The following is a 7,425-nucleotide window of genomic DNA, read 5'->3' as shown; positions in this document are numbered from 1 at the left end:
AAGAGTAAACATTTACTCACCAAGTCAGTGTATCAGGTAAAGATCCACAGCAATGACAATAATATGTTGAGCTGAGGCTTCTCCAGGTTTGCTCAACATATTCCATAACAAATGCTGGCACCGTGAACATGCGGACTGATCCGAGAGGGAGGAGGACGGTAGTGACGTGGCATTTTCAAAACACATTTTTCATCCTTCCGCCCTGAGAAGCAAAACTTCCAGCTTAGTTAGTTTTTCTAAGTTAAGACAAGTGAAATAAATTGAGTTTCTCAGCATTTTTGCATAAAAAGTACTGGTAAGTTATTTAAATGTAGTTCTAATAAGAAATAGTTAAAAATTGAGTTGAGCCTATTTAATATTTTAAATGAAACCCAATATTCCATTGTACAGTGTAGGTTTCCATGTGTAATTAGTGTGTAAGAATATTGCAGAAGAAGCTTAATGTGTACTTTGTAAAAACGATGAAATATAAAAAGCTGGCTGAAGAAGAAAAGATAAATGGCCTTTTTTTCAATAGATCTCTCGGCCGGCCGTTTGGCCTATGACATGTGGCGGAAGGCTCTGGTGCAGAGCGCCGCCAGCTCGAACCCCTCACGAACTCATTGCCACGGCCCTCGCTTGGGGGGCGGGGAGACGCATACTCGCGTTTCCTTTTTGCCTTTTCCTGCTCTCGCCAAGTCCTCCGCCCCCTCTACATCTCTCTTATTACCTTTTATTACCCCAACAAAATCACAATCACGCTTACACTCATGCCTTAGTTAGACAGCGCAACTTTTTTTTTACTTACAACTTTATTTCAACAACAACAATAACAACAAATAGAAAAATTTGCCATCAGTATAGCTAAATAGCACATTTTGGTAAAAAAGCACAAAATCTGATAAGACATCGTATAGAAGCAGAACTCAGTCATACATGTGACAGACAGTGAGGTGGAATTATTCCTCAATATCACACTGGAATATGAAACAGCAAAAAAAAACAAGAAAACGTGGACTGGGAGACTTGTCAGGGGAAATAAGGTTAGCCTACCATAAATGTATAAACCAATGCCCTACTGTATTTCAGTAGCCCAATTATAGATGCCTTTAGCACCTTTAGGTTTGACCTAGTAATGATACAGCTCGGCTTCATTTCTTTAACTACTGTGTAGCTTAACCTATACCAAGTCATCATAATCACACATTTATATTCATCTCAATCTGCAGTGTAACTGTGTTGCTCTTCAATCCCTACCTCAACAATGTTGTACACTTAAAAGTATAGGAAAAGACAACACTTAACCTAAAATATTTAAGTCGAGCACTTAAGGAAATATTCATCTTGGCATTCCACCACTCATTTATTTTTAACATTTATTGTGGTTCATTTGTTTTTCATTATTCTACCTTTTGTCAAGGCAAAACTCAAGGGCTACAGACAGGACAGACTTAAAAGAAGACTTTCAACTGAAACACATTTGCGTAATGTTGCAGAGGTGGACATACAGATGAAGAAAAGAATTCTGGATATGATGGAGTCATCTGAGAGGCCAGCTTCTGAACATCACAGTAAATTATAAGTCACTCTTGAGAGACAAGTTCAGTTGCAGATGGATTTTTACTGCTAAGACAAGTCATGCATCCACCACCACAACCTTTCAACCTGCCACCACACCATGGTCTATGCGTGTGCACCACCACCACACGCTGTACCTGGCTCATTTTGAGTACACTGTACAGCCTTGTTAGTTCCCAGAACTCGAAAAAAATTGAGGAAACTCGTTGCCTCAAAAAAACTAAGTAAAGCTTACTTAAGATGACTGTTAGGACAACTTACACATTGCAAGTCTGCAGTATTAAGAATAACTTGATATTTCTGACTGTACAATTTTAATTGTTTACCTACTGACAAACATTTCAAGTTCAACTAAATGAAAAAACTATTTGTGGTAACCTGAATATGATTAAAAAAAATTAACAACACTTTTTGTAATGATGTTAAAATCAGCCCAACTTTTATTTTCAAACACAACAAAGTATAACAGCCAACATACTGGACACTGTTCTGCTGAACAACAAACAATTATATTGCCATCACTGTTATAATCTTACAATGAAACAAAGTCTCAGATGTAATTATTCTGAAAATAAGTTTAGGCCTACCACAAGTTTGTTTTGTACTTACATTACTTATATAATCAAAATAAAATATTTATTGTTCTGTCACAAGTGCAGTCTCTGATTTAAACAACACATTTGTTGTTCATTCCAACACAGGAGCTGGAATGTTGTAATGTTTTAAGGATGGCTTGTTTCCAGTCCAGGCATTACTGCCCGAATGACTGTCATGGATCGAGGTGATCCAAATGTAGGTGCAGAAGAAGGTCTTTAACTTCCCTTAAGTACAGTGGCAGTGGATGTGGGTTGGAGATGCAATGAGCTTGAACCTGCAGGCGACCATCTTCACTGACCACACCATCTGTGACGGAGGACTCATCTCTCCTGGTGTCCTGCAAGCAAACAATCATATTTTTTGGAACATGAACTTAATTGCTTTCTTAAAACATTTTTTTCTGCATTTGGTATAAAACAGACTCCAATTTACACAATCTCAGGCTCCCTCCCCACCAGAGAGGTGACATTCAATGTCCCAATTGTCAGTCTGGATAGCCCTGACCCCCACCCGACACACAATAATGCCATGAAAGCATCATTTTAAAAAGGGCTATGCAAACATGGCCAATAACTTTCATTCTAATGATGTGCAAAATGATTTGGGAACAAAACAAATTTTGCTGTTAGAAAACTTGCAGACTTCACTATATACAGTGTAGACCCTCTAAACTAAGTTTGGGGGATGTGATCTTTCAAGAAATGCAGACCAAACTGTTGTTGTTTGTTTACTTACACAGCATGTCTTGTAGAATTAACTGGAGTCACCAGCAACAGCATCGTGCAGTCATATCTCAAGTCTAATAACAGAAGACAGGAAAAGATCAGTAAAGAAACAACTTCCTCAAACCAAAGCACAAATAAAACGATAAGTAAAACAGGCTGATCTAAAGTATGATTAAAGTTCAGCCTGATTAATATAAATGTCACTGACAGTTGCTAATATATTGGAAAAACCGAAATACTTACCACTGAGTTGATGTCTTTCTGTCCAACAACAGGAGTGCTGATCCCGATCCTCAAAGACAGTAAGAAGCAAGCAGAGGGAGAAAAAGCAGAACAGTTTTCAGAAACTGATTTTATCCTTAATGGCTGTGCAATTATTGTAACATAGAGATTGCTTATGTTGTTAAATAAAGGCTAGATTTGACATTAATAGATGCCACAGATGTTCAAAAGCTGCCACAAAGCATGAAAAAAAAAAGGACGTCTCCGAAAACGTCAGAGCATTTTTGCAAATATGTTTTGTTTGTTTTCAACCCCCCTGCACTCTTTTGCTACTCAGGTTAAACATTATATATATAATTAGTTAGTTAGTTATGGCTATGGATTGAAAATACCCCCCACACCCCACCCTACCCCTAACGGCTACACCTCCCGAAGAATTTTGTCTGGGCTCTTATCTCACTTTTTTATTTCAAACAATCAACAGAAAATTTCACAGACATAGTTTTATGTAAGGTTTTTAAGGCTGTGGTGTTAATTTTTAAGTAACATGAGCCCAGCGGCAGCAGCAACGCTAGGCTAACACTAACTATCTAGCAAGATTATAATCCTGGTGCTAAACTAAGAGAAGCCACAAAATCAGTTTGAATAAGAGTAAACATTTACTCACCAAGTCAGTGTATCAGCTAAAGATCCACAGCAATGACAATAATATGTTGAGCTAACGCTTCTCCAGGTTTGCTCAACATATTCCATAACAAATGCTGGCACCGTGAACATGCGGACTAATCCGAGAGGGAGGAGGACGGTAGTGACGTGGCATTTTCAAAACACATCTTTCATCCTTCCGCCCTGAGAAGCAAAACTTCCAGCTTAGTTAGTTTTTCTAAGTTAAGACAAGTGAAATAAATTGAGTTTGTCAGCATTTTTGCATAAAAAGTACTGTTAAGTTATTTAAATGGAGTTCTAATAAGAAATAGTTAAAAATTGAGTTGAGCCTATTTAATATTTTAAATGAAACACAATATTGCATTGTACAGTGTAGGTTTCCATGTGTAATTAGTGTGTAAGAATATTGCAGAAGAAGCTTAATGTGTACTTTGTAAAAACGATGAGAAAAAAAGCTGTCTGAAGAAGAAAAGATAAATGGCCTTTTTTTCAATCGATCTCTCGGCCGGCCGTTTCGCCTATGACATGTGGCGGAAGGCCCTGATGCAGAGCGCCGCCAGTTCGAACCCCTCACGAACTCATTGCCACGGCCCTCGCTTGGGGGGCGGGGAGACGCATACTCGCGTTTCCTTTTTGCTTTTTTCCTGCTCTCGCCAAGTCCTCCGTCCGCTCTACATCTCTCTTATTACCTTTTATTACCCGAACAAAATCACAATCACGCTTACACTCATGCCTTTGCCTTTCACCACTTCAAAACTGCGCCTACTTCAATATTACCTTCATTCGCTCTCTTTGCTTTTCGCCTTCCTCACTACACTAAGTGCCATTTTTTAACGCTGTGTACTCACTCTATGTCTCTTACATCATATTATTCCTCTCTCCTACAGCCTGCCTTACAATTACATAAGCCTGATTAAGTTTGCAAACTCAACTAGCCAATCACCTCATTCAACCACTTGTAATCACTTTTACCTAAGCTCGGGGCCAGAATCAGCCTCCAGAAACTGGAAAATGTGAAATGAATTTTAACATTTATCACTACTAATAATAATAATAACAATTTTAGGTTTTCTTGACATTTTAAAGAATCCCACTTAGTTGCTATTCATACTACACCAAAGTCATTAGGTGACAGTTAAACAATTAAAGTTCCTGTTTTGTTTTTTTTTCCACTAAATTTTTAATTTATTTCTTTTTCTTTCTTTTTTTTTTATAGTGGAATCATTGAAAAATAGGAGATTATTTTTAAGTTAATGAAAGACTTTATATTTTATAATTACAGGACAGTCTGGGGAATCAACTAAAAGAACTTTTCTGTAATTTTACACATTAATCGTGCAGCTTCACATGTCCGGCCCACTTATGATCAAAGTTACCTGTAAGTGGCCCACAGTGTAAAATGAGTTTGTCTTATAGATTCTGTGACATGATTAGTAATACTCAGTAACATCCATCAACCTCGGGTTTCACTGGGCAAAAGGCAGCGTTCACCCTGCACAGGGTTAACACACAGTGACAGAATAGAAACAACAGAATAGAAAATATTTGACACAGAGCACTATGGTTACTGGTTTTGTCTCACCTTCCTTGACTGAAAATAGGAGGCCTGGTGCTCTGGCTCTGCAGGGATGACATGAAACATTGAACAGACTGCACCCCGGCAGCTTTGGAAACTCCTGATTTGGATGGTTTGACACATGAAGAAGAAGCTTCTGCATGCATGGACACTGGAGGCACCAGCCTGAGGTTTGATAACACAAGACCATCATTCTGCCCTAGAAACAGGAAGATAATCTGAAGTTACCTTCAGGTGCTTTTAAGAGACTCTTCAAGTGGAATCTGAAAACTGAACTTTACAGAATACCTTTCAATGAAAAAGGTTAATGTCTGACTGTCATGCTCCTGGGAATTTGACCCAGGTTTTTGAGTATGTTGGACATTTTATTCATTCTTCAGAATTATGAAATAGTTATGTTCAGGTTTTGAGAGCCTCTGAGTTTTGTTGCTTATGTTTCTAGGTTTTGGTTCTTGTTTGTGTTCATGTTTGTCCCCTTTTCATGTCTAGTCTGTATTTGTCTCATCTTTGTGTTGTCTTTAGTCTCTCCTGTTGTCGTCTCTCTGTCTCTCTATCATCTGTGTTTTGTCCTTTTGTCTCCAGGTCTGTTTATTCCCCAGTATCAAGCTTACATGTCTGAGTCTCAGTGTGCATCACTTGCTGCTTTATTTTGTTCGTTTTTTGTCTCCTATAGCTGAGCCACATTTAGTAATGCCAACATATTAAACGAACAATATTTGTCTCTTATATATGATACATCTATATACACACTGTCAAAGATACTTGTCTTTGAGTGAAGATTTAAGGTGATAGGAAATATAAATAAATGCAACTTGAATCTTTACTGAAGCTCAGTATTTGACACAGAGTTCAAACTCACTGCTGTAATAACTAATAATGATTAATATAATAACTTTAATATTGGCCATATTATATTTACATTACCAAAGTGAGATGACTTTAGTCGCGACGGAGGCTAGACCGTCCCATTTCCGGTCTTAGCGGTCTTTGAGTTCGCGGACCTTGAGGACCGTTAAGGCTGCGTACTTTAAGGCTGCAGACCCTGAACTGGGATACAGCCCTTGTCATGAGCTCACCCTTGCTGTGTGTCTTGTCTGTGTTGTAGTCAAGCTTCCTAGTGAAGTTCTTTGTACTATGGTTGCCTGCAAGTCCAGCAGTAAAGCTGCCTTTTAGGTTCACTTCTGCATCTGAGTATCTGCATGTTGGGTTTATGCCTCTGTCTGCTGCACAGCACATCATGACCAAGACAGGGTTAAATTATTGAAACTGTTCCCTGCTGCTATTACTTACAAACTAATATCGCCATCTGGTGGTTATACAGTTTATGACAAAAGTTAATGCTTGTCCCCATTTAAAGACTGCTTCCAAAAGAGGACTGAACCAAGGGCGTAGATTTGGTTTTGGCATTGGTGGGGACGGATGATTCAACCATCGAACCCTGCCTTGTTTCTTTTTTTTTTTTCTTTTTTTTTCCTTTTTGTCTTTGCTTCTTGATAAAAAAAAATTAAAGAAAAAGGAGAAATATACTTGCCTACATATGCTATTCTGCATGCTTTTAAACCACTTAAAATTACAATTCATAGTTTTATATGTGAATTAGATAATGTTAAATTACTATTAAACAAATGACTGACTAAGTATTTTAGACGTTAGTTTACTTCAGTCATATTCCATATAAATCAGGTACCATACAAAAATAAAAATAGCTTCAAATACAGTCATGACAATAAAAGAAAATGACTTTAAGAAATTAACAACATTAGTTCAGTTATAGTACACCAACATCTCTGATACATTAGCACTAAGGGAACACTGAATAACCTGCTGGGTTTTGTCCATAAAACTACTCGTCTAAGATTACCACAAAGTAAAAGATCTCTCAGCAAAATTATGCAACATTTTAGGCACTATTGCCCCGATCAAATCAGTGAGCTGGGATGTTTTATTCTAAACATGAACTACTGTTACAGCAACAGACATGGACTACTGGTGACCCACACAACAACTCAATGTCCACTATGTGAAGGAGCCAAACACATGCCTGCTCCTCTCGTTAACTGAGATAAACTGCTGGCATATTTG

This window comes from Neolamprologus brichardi, chromosome 18 (assembly GCF_056152115.1).
Source record: "Neolamprologus brichardi isolate AB-2024 chromosome 18, ASM5615211v1, whole genome shotgun sequence".
NCBI lineage: Eukaryota > Metazoa > Chordata > Actinopteri > Cichliformes > Cichlidae > Neolamprologus > Neolamprologus brichardi.
The sequence above is the reverse complement of the archived record's forward strand: the minus strand, read 5'-3'. Positions refer to the sequence as shown.